At 37.3% G+C, this 15,966-nt stretch overlaps 1 pseudogene; it reads right to left on the reverse strand.

The window, feature by feature from the left end:
• Positions 1-378: 378 nt before the first annotated feature.
• Positions 379-1,078, reverse strand: LOC120317903 (annotated as a pseudogene).
• Between the last annotated feature and the right edge of the window lie 14,888 nt (positions 1,079-15,966).

A 15,966-nucleotide genomic window follows, 5' to 3' on the forward strand; every position in this document is an offset into this window, starting at 1 on the left:
TGTCTTTTTCAGGAGGAACTGCTGTTGCCACCAGTGCCCATGCTGCAAGACTTGGCTTCAGTGCCATGAAGGCAATCCTTAAATGAAGAGATAAGGGCCCAACTTGGTTTATCATTTGCTGCACGTGACTATGTAAGCACAGCAATGTCTGTAAGCAGGGTCTCAACAGCATCACTGTAATTCAAGATTTAGCTTTGGCTATGGCATTATTCAAAATTGCTTGAATTCTGTTCATGGTATCAAATTCTGCTTCAGCAACAGGAGGAGGTAATGGATCTAACTTCCAGTTGTGATTCAATGAAGCAGAAGCCTTCAGTGGAGGCCTATGGCTGCATTTGGGAAAGAAAGATTCACTGTCCTGAATCTCTGGACTGAGATTCAGGACAGTGGCACTGCCTTGTGAGGTGGCATAGCTGGATGGGGAAGGGAAGTAGAGAAGGAGAAGGCATGAATGGTGGGGGAGGTGATATGGATGGAGGAGGCAGCCCCATGAGGGAGGAGGTTGAAGAAAGATAAAACAGGTTTCTCAATGGGTAGTGGTGGGATAGCAATCTCCGTTGGAGTCACTCAACCATCAACAGAGTATCAAGGGCACCTTGAGGGAGCCCTTGGAGGGAATCATTTTTGGGCTTGTGGCTCATACTGTGTGCGCAGCAAAGCACAACTCTGATGGTTAGCCAACTTCAGTTCATTTTTTATCCCCATTCAGAATCTTCCCCGATGGCAGCTCTGAAATTGTATGGACTGAGTTCTCAGAAGCCACAGCCATTTCTGCATATCCTTTAGATTGGCTGCTGGCTCTATCCTTAGCTCCACAACATCATAAATATATTCTGGTCAATTTCTAACAAAGCTGCCAATATAAACTGCACCCATTTTACTGCATAGTCTAATATAGTTATACAAAATAGCAGTCAGTTTGCTGTTTGACTTAGGAGACAGTTCTTGGTAGCTTTCAACTGGTGGCTCAGCTAGCACATCATCATATAGATCCATCTGGTCAGCATTATTAAACTCAGAGTTCTAGTTAAACTCTCACTGTAGATATTAATGAGGTTTACTCCTTCTGAGGTACTTTCTGGAGCCCCATAGAGACAATGGGAAGAAAGAGTCTCTCTCTCTCTCCTACTCCCCCTCCCCCTCCCTCCTCCACAGTAAGAGCCTCCTCCCCCTCTCCATACTGTTGAAATATTGTCCACCTATCCGTGAGCTGTAGGGAAGAATGCTGCCATGAAATTTGCTGTTTCCATTATGGATTCCTTAACTGTTCTCAGTTACCTGACTTCCCCTCCTATATACTAGGAGTCAAAGTTCTTAAGGCTGTTTTGGTGGTGTCAGGAAAAGTGGGGAATGCTTTACTAATACTTCTAGAGTTAAAGATGATTTAAACCTGTCTGACTCACGGTCTGGGGTTAAAGGAAAGCAATGGAAAATTGACAACCAGCAGAAAAAGAGAGGAGTCCTTACTATATAGTTGGATGTAAGTGGGGAAAGGTTCTAGGAGATAACCAAAGTGAGGAAAGCTAAGGCTCAAAATGAACTAAGGCTTGCAACCAAAGTCAAAAATAACAAAAAAAGCTTCTTTCAACATGTAAAGAACAATAAAAAAGTGAAGGAAATGATTGGTCCACTAGTGGGTGAAAGTGGCAGGAAGGTGAAAGCAACAGGGAGAAAGCAGAACTATTTAACTCCCTTTTTGCATCTGTCTTTACACAAAGGGAAAAAACAGACAAACCTATCAAAAATAGTGCCATAAAAAACAAAATAGAAATACAATTTAACATAGGCAAGAAAATGGTAAGTGAACACCTGTTCAGCCTAGATGAGTTCAAATCACCAGGACCAGATGAATTACACCCCAAGGTTCTTAAGGAACTGGCAGATGTGATCTCAGAACCACTGAACTATATCTTTTAAAGATCCTGGAGCACTGGGGAACTATCAGAGGAATGGAAAAGAGCTGATGTAGTTCCCATCTTCAAAAAAGGAAAAAATCAGGACCCAGAAAATTACAGACCTATCAGCCTGACCTCAATATCTGGGAAAATTCAGGAAAAGATAATCAAAAAACGAATCAGCAAACACCTACAGGCAAACAAAGTCATTACTAAAAGTCAACATGAGTTTGTCAAAAACAAATCTTATTGCATTCTTTGACCAAGTGACAAAATTAATGGACCAGAGGAATGCTGTGGGTATAATTTACTTAGATTTCAGTAAGGCATTTGACAAAGTAGACCACAACCTACGACTTGATAAGATAGAAAAATGCGGGTTAGACAGCATCACCACCAGATGGATCCATAGCTGGCTGACCGGCCGTACTCAGCATGTGGTCCTCAATGGAACCGCATCTACATGGAGGGAAGTGTGTAGTGGGGTGCCCCAGGGCTGTGTTCTGGGCCCAGTGCTCTTCAACATCTTCATCAACGATCTGGACGAGGGGATAGATGGGGAACTCATCAAATTTGCAGACGACACCAAGCTGGCAGGAATAGCCAAAACTCCAGAAGACAGGCTTAGGATACAGGAGGATCTGGACAGACTTGAACACTGGGCGCTATCTAACAAAATGAAATTCAATGGTGAAAAAAGTAAGGTTCTACATTTAGGCAAGAAAAAACAAATGCACATGTATGGAATAGGGGGTACCTTGCTCAATAGTAGTAACTGTGAGAGGGATCTCAGAGTTCTAGTGGACAATCATTTAAATATGAGCCAGCAGTGTGCTGCAGCTGCCAAAAAAGCCAATGCAGTGCTAGGCTGCATTAACAGAGGAACAGAATCAAGATCATGTGAAGTATTAATGCCACTTTACAATGCCTTGGTAAGGCCACACTTGGAATACTGCATCCAGTTTTGGTCACCACGATGTAAAAAAGATGTGGAGACTCTAGAAAGAGTACAGAGAAGAGCAACAAACATGATTAGGGGATTGGAGGTTAAAACATATAAGGAACGGTTGGTGGAATTGGGTATGTCTAGTTTAACGAAGAGAAGGAACAGCAGGGACATGATAGCTATGTTCCAATATCTCAGGGGCTGCCACAAAGAAGAGAGAGTCAAGCTATTTTCCAAAGTGCCTGAAGGCAGGACAAGAAGCAACAGGTGGAAACTAACCAAAGAGAGAAGCAACCTAGAACTAAGGAGAAACTTCCTGACAGTTAGAACAATTAACCAGTAGAACAACCTGCCTCCAGAAGTGGTGAATGCTCCAACACTGGAAGTTTTTAAGAAGAAACTGGACAGCCATTTGTCCAAAATGGTATAGGGTTTCCTGCCTGAGCAGGGGGTTGGACTAAATCATCTCCAAGGTCCCTTCCAACTTTATCATCATCATCATCATCATCATCATCATCATCATCATCATCATCATCATTATTATTATTATTATTATTATTATTATTATTATTATTATAATGGATTGCCTATAGTTAACAAGTGTGCTTTATCATTGGGCAATATATACCCCACTCCCTATTCCTCAAGGCATTTCTATGAGCAATGGTGAGGGCTCAATGGCAATTGGGAAAGAGTTTATCAAACAGTTTGAAGACTTGTTATTCATTCTTGGCAAGTCAATATTGGCTTTGAGTTATTTATACAAACACATTTCAATAATAGAACAATGATGAAGCTATTTTCTTCCCATTATTATTGTTTTGTTGCTGTAATGATGATGACATATAAACCAGGAAACTCAAGAAAACTCTGTATCTATAAATCATTCCATCATGTTACATGGGAAAATGTCTTTTGCTATTGTTTTTTGTTACTATAGTTTGTTATCATTCATTGATTAACAGTGTTTCTGTCTGCTGTAATTATGTCTGGATTTTATTATTTTAATTTTAGTTTGTTTACTATGAATGGGTTAATTCTACTATTGATATTTTAAAGAATTGTAAATTACAGTAAGTTCTTGGCAGATTTGGAGGTGTGATAAATATATAGACAAATGGACCAGTAGCACTAAAATTGCAGCCTCCCCAATGTTTGTTATTTTTAATAAGCTATTGTGATAATTTTTCTTCAAAAATATACTTTTTCTGGGATAGTCTTGAGGTGGAGAAGAAGCCATTCAGGTATGGCATATTCATCAAGATTATTAAATAAAAAACAGGAAAAATATAATTGTACTTCTATTATGAAGTAAGTATAAGCATCTTCAAAATATCTTCAATATATGTGGATGCATTCTTCAATTTATTTATCATTTTGTGTGGTATCCTCCCAAAAGTAAAATGAAGTTCATAATTCCTTTTCACTCCTTATCTTTAAGGTGCATATCCTCATATAAGGACCAAGAATCAAATCCAGATTTACAGCTATTTAAAATAAAATCATATTTAAGTTTCTCAGAACTAATTTAAAATCACAAAAGTTCTGATTTAATCTCACAGATTTCATTCCAGTTGTATATTTGAATTCATTTCAGAATTCAATAGAATTCCCACAGGAGCTTATTTATATAACATTCATGAACTGTGATCCGTAACATGGTGGCATGAAACACCAAGATTACAATTCTTATAAATCTAAATTATGCATTTCAAATTATTCTTTACTATTTTGGTATTGCTGCAGTGTCTTGAGTCATCCACATATAAATTTTTTAAAAGAAAGTATCAATTCCACCGAGACAGCAACCTTTCTACCTGCTTATCAGAAGTGATGTGTGAATTATTAGGCTCTCAAGAGGTTGTTACATCTATGTTCTCTTTGACCTATTATTCTCATTTTGAACATGTAGACATGACTTCATAGATTGAAATGACTTCAGGGGTTGCTAACTGAGAAAAATTAATTATGTACAATAGTAACTGCCTCTGCAATTGTATATCTGCTTACTTGAGAATATCTTTCATTTGATCTAAAGGAATCTTTCCCCAAAACAATATGAAAGGCATTGGGCAAAATCTGCCAGCTCAGTTACTTGAATATGTTGAACATTGTTTATTACAAACTATTGACAGTATTGGTCTGTATTTATTCTCTTTGACTACCTTTCTTCATTTTAAATATTATCATAATAGCGTTTAAAATACCATATATTGGAAGTGTTTTATGGGTTCTTTAAAAACACTGTTTTAATTTCTTCAAGCAATGGTGTGTGAGTGTGGGGGGAAGTCCCTCCAAAGAATATTCTTACCTCAAATCTAATAATTATGCAGACTTCCAGTTTCTACAGAAGCACCTAATTTGGATTAGACACACATCTAGCCATGAATATGTACTATTTGCAACCATGCTCATGAATAGAGTGGACAAAGCATTCAAGAGGTCTGATGAAGCATTAAAGCAGCTGCACACTGAAGATTCAGTGCAGCTATTTCAAGAATTTTCCTTGCTCTGTTTAAATTTCCTGCATTTACAGACAATGTTTCTGTCACTAAAGTACAAAAAAGAAAGACTGTGTATACAGGTAATCCTTGATTTATGACACAATTAAGCCCAAAATTTCTGTTTCTAAGTGAGACATTTGTTAAGTGAGTTTTTCTCCACTTTACAATCTTGCTTGCCACAGTTGTTAAGTGAATTACCACAGTTGTTAAGTTAATAACATGGTTAAGTGTTATTGATAAATGAATCTGGTTTCCCTATTAACTTTGCTTATCAGAAGGTTGCAAAAAGTGACCAAATGACTCCGGGATATTGCAACCTTCCTAAATATGAGTCAGTTGCCAAGTGTCTGAATTTTGATCATGTGACCATGGGGATGCTGCAATGGTCAAAAGTGTGAGAAACAGTCATAAGTCCCTTTTTTTAGTGCCAGTTCACTAAATGAACTTTTGTAAGTTGAGGACTACCTGTACTTATAAATAAGTCCATCTGCAGATAAGCTGGGAAAAGACAGTGCCAAGGGAAGTGCTCTTAGATAAGAGATAGCATAGCCCATAACTGGATAGCGAGTGGCTCAGAAGGTACCTCCCTTGTTTTGCAGGAGACAAGAGGAGAATTATACTTTCAGACTAATATAGTTTTACAATAAAGTACACTTAACTTATTTGGTTAGGTTTTCTTTCTGGTCTACCTGGAAAGGCTGACACCCTCACATTTTTTGATATGTTTTCATTTTCTCAATTAGCTCATATTGGATGGACCATTTTTCATAGTATTTTTTTTTTAATGTGAAAGTCCACTTCTCTTCAGATGGACTTATCTGCAAGTATTATACAGGTAGTCTTTGAATTACAGCCACAATTGGGACCAGATATTTTGTTGGACCATAAGAAAGGTTGAGCGCAAAAGAACTGAGGCCTTTGAACTATGGTGCTGGAGAAGACTCCTGCGAGTCCCCTGGACTGCAAGGCGATCAAACCAGTCAGTCCTAGAAGAGATCAACCCCGACTGCTCTTTAGAAGGGCAGATCCTGAAGTTGAAACTCAAATACTTTGGCCACCTAATGAGAAGGAAGGACTCACTGGAGAAGGGCCTAATGCTGGGAAAGATTGAGGGCAATAGAAGAATGGGATGACAGAGAATGAGGTGGCTGGATGGAGTCACTGAAGCAGTAGGCGTGAGCTTAAATGGACTCCAGAAGATGGTAGAGGACAGGAAGGCCTGGAGGAATGTTATCCAATCTTATGATTTTTTTTCCTTGGTCATTCAGCAAATCACTGCAGTTGTTAAATAAATCACAGCAGTTTTAAAGTGAATCTGGCTTCCTCATTGACTTTGCTTGTCAAAAGCCACTTGGGAAGTTGCAAATGATAACCACATGACTCCAGGACATTGCATCCATCGTAAATACATATTGTTTGCCAAGTGCCCGAATTTTGATCATAGGACACTGTAATGGTTGTCAATGTGAAAAATGGTAATATGTCACTTTTTTCAGTACTGTTGTAACTTCAGTTGCCAAACGAATGGTTGTAAGTCAAGGACTACCTGAATGGGATATATGGTTAAGTTTAAAAAAGTTGAGGGAAAAAACTGCTATTTATATTCACAGATAAGCCCATCTGTAGATAAGTCAAACTCAATTTGGGGGTATATTTTGACATCTATGATGCTTGGCTTATCTACCAATATATAGAGTATGTTACAAATGGTTTTAAAGCAGCCATCCACCATTTCATTCACTTTTAATGGTGGTAGTCCTCATGGCTATTTCAGAACCTAGCGAGAAGGGAAATGAAAACAATTTTTAAAACACTAGAAGAAAGAAAGTATATGAGTTTTGCTGGGTTCTTAACAAGGGGATTAGCATGCTTCTTAAAATAAAAAGCTAAAAATATTTATCCTAGCTGTTGTAAATGTATTCTATTTGTTTCCCATTGCAAATTCCCAATTCTCCAAATCACAGGTCTAATGGAAGAATAATACAAAAAAGCCAATACAATTATGCTAGCAAAGTTATGATTTACATTAGCTTATAACAATAATGAGTTTAGGATCCAATATTAAATTATTCTAAAGGCCTATAAAAAGTTCACAGTGTCAAATACAGAGTACTCAGTGGTCTAGAGCCAGTTTGGTATGGGGGTTAAGGTCCCAGATGAGAAATCTGGAGTCCATAAGTTCTAGCCCCATCTTGGGGACAAAGTCAGAAAGAGACTATGGATCTGATTTGTATCACCTGTGTGAAGAAATGTGCATTCCTTATGCTGATTTCATTCTATTATTCTCCACTTATTTATCTAACATATCAACTTTATTTTAGGTTTTATTTCTGGCTTCTAGGGTATCAGTGTTCTCACCCAATTTTTATACAGATTCTAAGATTATACTGGTTCTCTGCCTTTTCACTAAAAAATGAATATGTTAACCCAATGGAGAACAATTTATTATATAATACAAATCATGACTCACCATACACATCTGAAAGCTTACCAGATCCTTTTGAACAGATGAGTTGTAATTAGACTAATTTTATACATGAAGCGTCTGTGTTTTTACTTAAAGCAGTCATATGCAATAAAGCGTTTCCTGTAAAAACTGAACCTTAAAAAAAAAACCTTTTAAAAAGTTATACTGCCACATGGTTTGTTTTAAATATATATTTAACTACTATTAAAGAGCAATCATTGTGTATATTTATTTCTTTTGAGTGGGAAGCAGAAAGTGTCAGTATTTCATGTTCTTCCTGCAAGTATAACAAAGGTACAGACAACTGCAGTAATAACAGAACATTTGCCTTTCATGCTATCTTCTCCAATTAAACCCCTGACAGTGGGCACCTTCTTTGCTGGCATCTATGAACGCTTCATTGGAATTCCCCTCCCTCCCCAGCCAGCCCAATCTGAGCTGATACTGCAAATTATCTTAATATTATCTTAATAATGGGCTTTGGAGGATGAAAAAATAGTGGCTGGATTATCACTATTCTAAGAAATCACCCAGAGTCACTTAGACGAGGAGGGTGGTACTGGTAGTCCTCGACTTACGACCACAACTGAGCCCAAAATTTATGTTGCTAGGTGAAAAATTTGTTAAGTGAGTTTTGCCCCATGAATGTTAACAGTTAGATTAGTAACATGGTTGTTAAGTGAATCTGGATTCCCCGTTGACTTTGCTTGTGAGAAGGTTGCAAAAGGGGATCACATGACCCCAGGTACATAGCAACCATCATAAATATGAGTCAGTTGCCAAGTGGCTGAATTTTGATCACATGACTTTGAATGGTCGGTAAGTGAACTGTTGTAAGTCGAGAACTACCTGTATATAAATGGAATGAATGAATGAATCAATCAATCAATCAATCAGTGTGCTTTAGGGCTACTTTCTGAAGAAATGCAAAACTTTCTGTCAAAGGAATAAAACAAGGTCCAGCAGGGCCCCTAACAATCTGCTGCCCACTCTTAGTTTGAGCAAAAGCCCAGGAGGTTATTTAGAGTTTATTCTTTTGTCATCCTGGCATCCTTTTCCTTGGTTTGATTAGTTTTCATTCAAACAGAAATTCAGATATTTATGGGGATTTCTGAAAAGTCTATGAAACCATTTAGTGAAAACAAAGCCTGGGAAGAGAAATTGTTTTAAGAACATACTAATTCTATTGTCAAGTATTATCTTGATGCTGATGGTATTTTGAAGTGATAACATCTGAATTTTTTTGTTGCTCTGGCATTTGGGATGGGAAACAATGAAATCTGAAGACTCAATTCCTCCATTAATGATACATTCAAGGTAGTCCTCAACTTACAATCACAACTGAGCCCAAAATTTATGTTGCTAAGTGAGATAGTTGTTAAATGAGTTTTGCCCCATTTATGATCTGTTTTGCCATAGTTGTTAACTGAATCACTATAGTTGTTAATTTAGTAACAACAATTGTAATGTGAACCTGGCTTCCCCCATTGCCTTTGCTTATCAGAAGGTTGTAAAAGGTCATCATGTGAACCCAGGACATTGCAACAGTCATCAATACGAACTAGTTGCCAAGCATTCCAATTTTGATCCTGTGACCATGGGGTTGTTGTATGTGTGAAAAATGGTCATAAATCACTCTTTTTAGTTGCTGTTGTAATTTGAATGATCACTAAATGAATGGTGTAAGTCAAGGACTACCTGAATCTGGGATAACAATTTTTGATTTGCAGTAACAGCCATCTCTGTTTTTCCATTTTGATCCTGAAAATCTGTAGCCATGTCATCAGCCTACTTTTTAATTATACCATATTCTTTACATCTGTCCTGCTAAATAACTGTAATTGAAATAGCACCGGCGTGAATTTTTGTAATGTTCCCCCCAAGACATCCAGAAAGTGACTCACACGAGAAAACAGACTGAAGTCACAGCTGGAAGCACGTCAAGGATCATTTCCATTTTTACATGATTAATTTGAATTTAATATCTTAAATCAAAACCTGATTAATTTAAATAAAAATTTGATGGTGCCCTGCTTCTAATATACATTGCAGTAATTAGATTGGGCTTAATGTGATGATTTTTTTACATAATTAAAAAAAAGAGCAAGTCGTGTGTAACAATGCAGTGTGTGTACAAGACTTCTGATGGGATAGGCAATTATTGCATCAGTTATTAGTTAGCACCAAAATGGCCAAGCAGAAAAAATATGTGAAAAGGTCAATTAAAAAAAAAAAAAACTTCCTTTTTCTGGTCAGAGGCAACTGGAATGAGGGAAAGGTCTAATATACAAAGTTGATCATCACAGTGAATCCATAGGAGGGAAATAACTAAAAGTTCGGAAGTGATTTACTTGAAAAACAAGAAGTAGAATTTCTTCAAATACAACTTGTAAAAAAACCCTTTCATTTTCATAAATATGGATAACCAAGTTAAGGAAAAAAAAAGGAATAGGAAAGAGGAGAATACAATTATGAAATTTAAAAAAATGGGAAGAATGAGGAAAAACAGTTCATTTTTTTTTCCAGATGAATACTTTGACTCAATAGCGTGATTTAATTTTCTCCAGGGCCAGCTTGAAGGGTGATCTCTCTTCAAGCCATTATAGAATTGGGAACAAAAGAGGAATTAGGCAATCTGTCACAACAGCAATGACCTACATCTCTGGAAATTGTTTGAGTGCCTGAGAGCTTTGAGTTGTGTCTCTCAAGGGAGCCTTTGCCAACGTCTCTACTGCAACTCCCAGCATTCTTAGTCAGGATAGCAAAGAGGGCTTACATACTCATTCAATTCTTGAAGAATCAGGCTTTATTCTGTGCCACTATTTGGCAGGGCACAGCAGTTGACCAACTTTGGATTTGGAAGCTGTGTAGAATTAGATTAGTCTTTGGCAGAATCGCTTCCTAGACTGGCTCCTAAAAATTTGAAAGCACAATGACACATCACTTCCCTATTATTGTTAAAGAAACAACACAGAATTTTCATGTAGAGACCAGGAGTCAAACATGATGTGAAGGAAAGTTTATCCTTTGACTGGCCACTTTCTTTTTTTAGCAAGGAAAATTTCCCTGCAAGGTTATAAGCTTTTATAAGTTATCTTAGTTATCAATAATTAGCAGAAAAATAATTAAGTAGAACTATTATCTTATACCTGTAAATAAATTATCAGCTAAAAAATGCTGAGAAAACTAATATTAATACACATATAACTCAAGGGTTGATAGCTCTAATATTTTTGATCTCCATCTTAGCAAAAAGAAAAAACCCTAAAGAATATGCCTATAGAATTTTATAAGTTTTAGGGGAAAAAACCAAGACGGGTGCATCTTGGCAAAATTAATGAGTGGGGTTTTGACTAACCAGTCCTTCACATCTTTCAGCTGATGGATCTTGTTGACAGAAGCCAGACAACTTGAATATAAAATCCAAGAAAGCCACTTATTTATAATTCATCAGACACATCAATAAAAAAGTTGCCACTTTTTATCTGACAGCCAAGACTCTGATGACAATCAAGGATTTTAATTTTTTCACCACCTCTAAATTTAGTTCTTCCTCTCCACAAAGTATATACTTTTGTCTAAAAATATCTGGCTGAAGGATTTTTGGAAAAGGGGACTTTGGCACTAACACTCTTGTTCGGAAGTTAAAGTCAAAACAAAATTAATCAGAAATGGTTATCTATAATGAATCAACGTTCGTTTATGAGAACAGAAATGTGTGGTGGGGGACTCTTTCATAGCAGCTAATGGAAAGTACATTCAAGGGGTTACATTAAACTATGGAAGCTAAGGAGAAGATTACAGATCTTCCATATTCAGCATTGTGAATGAAAACTCTTAGGAACTATTCTAACTTACTGCCTCTCCCCAACTCCTCCTGCCCCAAAGCAGCAGGGATTGCTTTTTGTATAGGCAATGATTTAGATGGCTAATTGAAAGTAAGCAGCGGTGAGCTGATTCCTGGGTAAAATATTACCAAGACAATCTTATCTGAGTTTACAGAGTCATTTCCAATTTGTAAATGCTGTATTCATTTCTAGCAGATAAAACACCTTTAAAAAAATCCTATACCCAGCCAGCTTGGTTTGCTGTTATAACCACACTTGCCCATTCCCACTTCCTCATCCTCTTCTTATCATCTGCATAAACTTTAGACTCACAACTGAATAATTCTGCTTACTCCCAAAATAACTCTCCCATCATTTTGCAAATAAAATTAATGATTTTTCCCCCTGAATCCTGATAACTTGCGATAGTTGCAGTTGTTGCTAGTAATCTGCCCTACAGAGAATTATCCTTTAGAGCCTACATATTCTTTTAAAAAAATATTTTTCAGAATATCATCTTTACAAATTCATCCCTTACCTATAATATCCATCTCTCAACCTCCACCAACATCCCAGGTTTTGTTCCTCGATTATAATAGAAGCAAATTAATGTTTTCCCATTGTTTGTTGCTGTAATCATAGAGGCAAGTGTATATGTCTAACAGCTATCTTATTTTCAATTTGCAAAGCACACTGTGCGTAATCCCATGTGGCAGCCTGTGGTTCTAGATATGAATTTTAAAAGGTAATTAGACCTGCACAGGAGGCTGTGCCTGAATGGAGAGAACTGAGTCTTGCCAGATCCTGGGGGGTCTCTTAGAGGACCCAGGCTGGTCTCGGTTCCCATCCTAGCTTATTAGTTTCTCTACTGTGTGAAACAGCTTATTTGTTCATGAAAATTTAAATCATGTCAATACTAGAAATACTATTTTAAGCCATAGCAAGGGTCACAGAGTGCTTGTTGTTGTTTTGTGCTCAAGGATAGATGGTCCAAAGCTTTCTGCCTTCGTGCCCCCATTCATTTTTTTTCTTTTAAAGAAATAGCCTTTAAAGAAGATGTCCACTCATAAGCATAATGGATATCCTGTAGGGGTAGTAAGTTTGTAAATAAACAAATAAGCAGCAAAATAAATAGAGAATCAACAGCAAAACACTAATATATTTTAAATAAAGCTCAATATGCCATGGGTATTATAGAAATAGTCATAATAACTTACTGTATATATGTAATAAAAATCTCCATGTGTTTCAATAAAAAACTTAGAAATGGACAATTGATCAAGATTTTATGAAGCCAGGGAAAATGTGGATATTTTCTAACAAGCCAAAATGATAAGTAAATCCAAGTAGCGAACCTTTAAAATGTATCTATATTTCTATTTTTTATTTATAAAATATAATATTTAGGATGCCTAGTTTATAAAAGTACTCCCCAAAATTCCTGATTTCAATAAGATAGTCAGCTTTGCTGACTATCTTATTAAATCTAGTATAAATAAATAAAGGTCAACAAAGTACTCATAATTATGTCCAAATCTCATTTGTTTCTATAATTTAATGGTTAAGGTATGAATATTTTGTTTATAGGCATTTGTGCATCCTCAAATCAACATATGTATGATCCAATCCAACTTCTTCGAGAAAAATCCACTCAGGCTGCATGGATACTTCTTATGATGTATACTTACAAAATCATTTATCTTTGTTTCCAGAATAAAAATAACTTATATTTTCTGGAATGTAAGTTTTTAATATTTTCCAACATCACAACATGCTTAGGGCTGGGGGATCCTCGAATCTCTAAAGTCAGGGAATCTCAACAGGGAGAAAGCAGAACTGCTTAACTCATACTTTGTGTCAGTCTTCACACAAAAAGAAACTATAGCCCAACATACCCCCAAAAAACACTGCAAAAGACATACTAGAAACAAAAATTAAAATAAGCAAGAAAATAGTAAGAGAACATCTATCCAACCTTGACAGATTACATCCCAGAGTTCTGAAAGAGCTGGCAGATGTTATCTCAGAACCATTGCACTACATCTTTCATAGATCCTGGAGCGCTTGGGAAGTAGCTAAGGATTGGAAAGGGGCTGATGAAAAGGAAAAAAAACAGACCAGGAAAGTACAGTTTAACATCAATACCTGGGAAGATCCTAGAAAAGATAATAAAAAAACAAATCTGTGAACAACTAGAAGCAAACAAAGTCATAACTAGTAGCCAGCACAGGTTTGTTAAAAACAGATCATGCCAAACCAATCTTATCTCATTCTTTGATAAAGTGACTAGCGAAACACAGTGAATAGTATACTTAGATTTCAGTAAGGCATTTGACAAAGTAGACCACAACCTACTCTTTGATAAGCTAGGAAAAGGTGGAATAGACAACACCACCACCAGATGGATCTGTAGCTAGTTGACAACCATACTCAACAACCGTACTCAATGGCATTACATCCACATGGAGAGAAGTAAGCATTAGGGTTCCACAAGGTTCCGTCTTAGGCCCAGTATTCAGATAATCAAATAACAAATCAGCGAACACCTACAGGCAAACAAAGTCATTATTAAAAGCCAGCACGGGTTTGTCAAAAACAGATCATGCCAGACAAATCTTATTGCATTCTTTGACCAAGTGACAAAATTAGTAGACCAGAGGAATGCTGTGGATATAATTTACTTGGACTTCAGTAAGGCATTTGACAAAGTAGATCACAACCTACTACTTAATAAGATAGAAAAATGCGGGTTAGACAGCATCACCACCAGATGGATCCGTAGCTGGCTGACTGGCCGTACTCAGCATGTGGTCCTCAATGGAACCACATCTACATGAAGGGAAGTGTGTAGTGGAGTGCCCCAGGCCTCTGTTCCGGGCCCAGTGCTCTTCAACATCTTCATCAACAATCTGGACGAGGGGATAGATGGGGAACAAATTTGCAGATGACACCAAGCTGGCAGGAATAGCCAAAACTCCAGAAGACAGGCTTAGGATACAGGAGGATCTGGACAGACTTGAAGACTGGGTGCTATCTAACAAAATGAAATTCAATGGTGAAAAAAGTAAGGTTCTACATTTAGGCAAGAAAAAACAAATGTACAGTTATAGTATAGGGGGTACCTTGCTCAATAGTAGTAACTGTGAGTGGGATCTCGGAGTCCTAGTGGACAATCTTTTAAATATGAGCCAGCAGTGTGCTGCAGCTGCCAAAAAAGCCAACACAGTGCTGGGCTGCATTAACAGAAGGATAGAATCAAGATCACATGAAGTATTAGTGCCACTCCACAATGCCTTGGTAAGGCCACACTTGGAATACTGCATCCAGTTTTGGTCACCATGATGTAAAAAAATGTTGAGACTCTAGAAAGAGTACAGAGAAGAGCAACCAAGATGATTAGGGGACTGGAGGCTAAAACATAAGGAACTGTTGGTGGAATTGGGTATATCTAGTTTAATGAAGAGAAGGACGAGCGGGGACATGATAGCAGTGTTCCAATATCTCAGGGGCTGTCACAAAGAAGAGGGAGTCAAGCTATTTTCCAAAGCACCTGAAGGCAGGACAAGAAGCAACAGGTGGAAACTAACCAAAGAAAGAAGCAACCTAGAACTAAGGAGAAACTTCCTGACTGTTAGAACATTAACCAATGGAAGAACCTGCCTCCAGAAGCGGTGAATGCTCTAACACTGGAAGTTTTTTAAGAATATCTTCATCAATGACTTAGATGAGGGAATTGAAGGGGCACTCGTCAAATTTGCAGATGACACCAAACTGAGAGGAGTAGCCAACACCCCAGAAGACAAACTCAGGATCCAAAAAGATCTTGACAAAATTGAACAATGGGCCCTATTCAACAATATGTGTTTTAATGTGGAGAAAAGCAAAGTTTTACATTTAGGCAGGAAAAACCAAAGGTACAAATACAGATTGAGTGAGACCTGGCTTAAAAACAGTAACTGTGAAAGGGACTTTGGAGTCCTAGTGGACGATCACTTGACTATGAGCAGCAGCAACCAAAAAAGCTAATACAATCCTTGGTTGTATAAACAGAGGCATAGAATCAAGATCACATGAAATATTAGTACTGCTTTATAAAACTCTAGTAAGACCACACCTGGAATATTGCTGCCAATTTTGCTCACCATATCACAAAAAAGATGTAGAGAGTTTGGAAAAAAAAATTCAGAGAAAAGCAACAAAGATGATCAAAGACCTGGAGACTAAAACATATGAAGAATGGCTGCAGACTTTGGGTTTGGCTAGTCTAAAGAAAAGAAGAAATAGGGGTGACATGATAGCAGTGTTCTAGTATCTGAATATCTGCCAC

The sequence above is a fragment of the Crotalus tigris genome, unplaced genomic scaffold, assembly GCF_016545835.1.
Source record: "Crotalus tigris isolate CLP2741 ecotype Arizona unplaced genomic scaffold, ASM1654583v1 scf7180000019933.206927, whole genome shotgun sequence".
Taxonomy (NCBI): Eukaryota; Metazoa; Chordata; class Lepidosauria; order Squamata; family Viperidae; genus Crotalus; species Crotalus tigris.